The 3431-nt window shown below is 34.1% G+C and overlaps 1 non-coding gene across 1 annotated transcript; it reads right to left on the reverse strand.

The window, feature by feature from the left end:
* Window positions 1-2615: 2615 nt before the first annotated feature.
* TRNAM-CAU lies at window positions 2616-2687 on the reverse strand. Its single transcript has one exon. It is a non-coding gene; the product is annotated as a tRNA-Met (tRNA).
* Window positions 2688-3431: the final 744 nt, after the last annotated feature.

The following is a 3431-nucleotide window of genomic DNA, read 5'->3' on the forward strand; positions in this document are numbered from 1 at the left end:
TTTAGGAGCTCTGGTAGCATAGTGCCTAAGGCACTTGACTGGTAGCCAGAAGGCTGGTGGTTCAAACCCACCAGCCACTCCTCGGAAGGAAGATGGGGCAATCTACTTCCATAGTGATACTGCCTCGGAAACCCAAGGAGGGGTTGCTATGAGTTGTGTCCGACTCGATGGCATTTAACAACAACAACAATATTTTATTTTATCTTTGAAGATGGAAATGAAATTGCAAGGTCAATAAATATCTGTTAAGTCACATTTTGTCACATTGAATAAAGATTATCTGCTTCTATCCAAATTACCTAGGAAATTTAAATTTAGTAGACCCGACCACATGGTGATTTTTTTTTTTTTTTTTTAATTTTTACTTTCTATTTTATGGCCAAGAATGTTTATGGAATAAAGTAGCCTAATATTTAATAGTCATATGGCTGCCTTGAGGTTTGGTTTCTTGTTGAAACTCTGCTATTTATTTTCTCATTTCGTTTTCCTTCAGTCTAGAAAATCACTGTTCTATTTTACAATTCAGTAGTTACATTGTTATAAAAGAAATTTATGATTCTTGTAAAAATTCATAGTGATACTTGGGTATTTAGAAATGCAATCATAAAGTGGCTATCTATACTTTATCAAAGTATCATTATCTGTTGCTAATTCTTGTTATGTAATTTCTGTACTTATTAGAAAATGCTAAGTGAAGCAGTTTCTACCTGCACTATTTCCTTAAATTTTTTTACATTATATTTTATCAGTCTTTTAAAAATGGGAAATGTCTTTAGGTCATTATTTCTCTCATAATATTGTAAAAGTATTTTACATCACTAGAATTTTATTTATTTTTGTTATACCTGCTACAAATGCATGTGGTAAGTCTGAATAAAAGCTATGGACCAAAAACATTGATTTAGAGAGATACACATTTTCATTTTAGCCAAGCTATAGGAGAAAAAGAAATCCTCTAATTCTGTTCTATAGAAAACTCATATGAACAGATTATTCAAAAACATGTTAAAATTCTAATTTTACTTTCTAGCTTCCACATTCTTGTTTCTGTCTGTAGGCAGTTTAAAGCTCTCAAGTATCTCTGCTAAGACACAGATATAAAGCACCAACATTTCATAATGATTCATTATATTTCCCCTTTTTTTAATCTTCTAGTTGAAAAAAATTGTTTTGATTTTCCTGAAATCCAGATTTCTGGGTTCATGGAACTGAGGTGACCCACCCAGGTGATCCAATCTTGGGTATCTCTTTTAAATCTAGTAGGAAGTGGTTTCCTGGAGTCCCCTTTGGTCAGACAATAGCCTAGTAAGCATCAGAGTTGTTTTGGCCTTAGGCATTGGATTCTTTTGGAAAATTATCTCTGTTCAGCCAGCTTCCAGAAACAAGAACTCTAGGATTGGATTAGAGACTCAGGATATATAGCCTGCCCTGGACAACTTTTGATACCCTGCTCTGTGCTTTGATGCTCTCTCTTGATGAATTAATGTAACAATCACCTATATATCTATACATATATACACACTTTCACTACATCTCCTGTGTAAATGTTTCAGTGACACTGCCCAAATTGAATCATATCTACTCAAAATAAATATATTCTGTTACACTAATGCTTGATGTATCTCTAAGCAATTTTAGGTTTTTGACATAGTTAATATACCTTAACTATTGTCTTCTGGCCTTTAGAACATAGTGATAGTAATTTTTTACTGGGTCCTGGATAGCCTTGGATGTGGTAAACTCAAGAAAGCCAGATAAAGGAAATTCCAACCATTAGCTGATCCACAAGAGTAAGATGAGTCAGTCTGCTTCTGTAAAGATTACAGTCTTGGAAACTCTATGGGGCAATTCTATTCTGTCCTATAGGGTGACTACTGAGTTGGAATTGACTCAAAAACAATGGGTATAGCTTGGTTTATCTATGTATATTAACATGTATAATAACCTAGACATAGTGATGAAGAAATGGATTTCTATATAAGGGATGCACATGGATATCTTTAGGACAAAACCAAACCCTGTACCATTGAGTTCTGATTAAATCTATGTTAAGCAGAGAAACCAGAAAATCATTTAATTACTGACAATCAAATTCATTTTTGACCATATTTCTTACTTCTTGTAATCATATTTCTTTTTACTGTTAATTTAATCCCAAGATTGAATTACATACCTAACTTCCAGTACATTTTCTTTCTTCTGAAATATTTACACAAGGAAATCTTCTCTCAACCACATTTTTTTCTAACACAATTTCTTTTTGTAAAATTACTTTTAGTTATTGCAAATGTAATTTTTCATCATAGAATGTCTGAAAACAACATAACAATGTTGTTGTTGTTATGTGCCGTGGAGTCGAACCTGACTCATAGTGACCCCTCCTTGGGTTTCTGAGGCAGTATCACTATGGAAGTAGATTGCCCAACCTTCCTTCCGAGTTGTGGCTGGTGGGTTTGAACTGCCAGCCTTCTGGTTAGCAGAAAGAGGAAAACAAATCACTCAAGCATAATGTTAATTTTGTTATATTTATTTTTTGCTATGTACATATCTTTTATTTTTAATACAGAAATGTTATTTTATCAATTATATTTTGTCAGAGGCCACACAAAAAGTTATAGCAGAGGATGGTTTCGATCCATCGACCTCTGGGTTATGGGCCCAGCACGCTACCGCTGCGCCACTCTGCTTGCTGGTTATGTACATACTTTCTATAGAATTGTGATCATGCACACATATGTGTCTCATCTTCTTGTTTAAAATAAACACTAGCTATTTCCTCATTTCAATTTTGACATGTATATTTTACAGATATAACTTAATATAATTTTGGAAAATTTAGATTATAACTAATTTTTCATCCAAACTCATCATTACTGTACATTTTAAACATTTATCCTCTCCCCCACACAATCATCTTCTCAATGCTTTCTCTTCATCAAACTATCAAATTTATTCATACTTAAAATAAACTCCTTAACATCAAGTAGAATACCTTATTTTACACATTCTTTTCTCCTAACTTTCGTCAGTTCTATCAACAAATCTTTTTGACTGGATGTTTAAATTATATCCAAAACCAGACTAATTGCTGCTTAGGATGTGTTGTTGTTGTTGTTATGTGCGGTCGAGTCGGCCCCGACTCATAGCATCCCTCCTTGGGTTGCCAAGGAGGTATCACTACGAAAGTAGATTGGCCAACCTTCCTTCCGAGGAGTGGCTGGAATCTCTCTCTCACTGCAAAATAAAAAGAAAATAAAACAGACAATGAACCAAACTGTAACTTTTGCTGAATCCAGCAAGAAGCTGTGATTAGAGGACAATATTCTGAAAGCCAAAGAAAATCAAGTGTCTCCACGGAGAGCTAGGACCAGGGCAGTGGATTATCTAGGAAAGAGAATAAGAGGAAGGAAGAACAGACCAAAAAAAAAAAA

This window comes from Orycteropus afer, unplaced genomic scaffold (assembly GCF_000298275.1).
Source record: "Orycteropus afer afer isolate SDZICR_OR568_19922 unplaced genomic scaffold, OryAfe1.0 scaffold00087, whole genome shotgun sequence".
NCBI lineage: Eukaryota > Metazoa > Chordata > Mammalia > Tubulidentata > Orycteropodidae > Orycteropus > Orycteropus afer.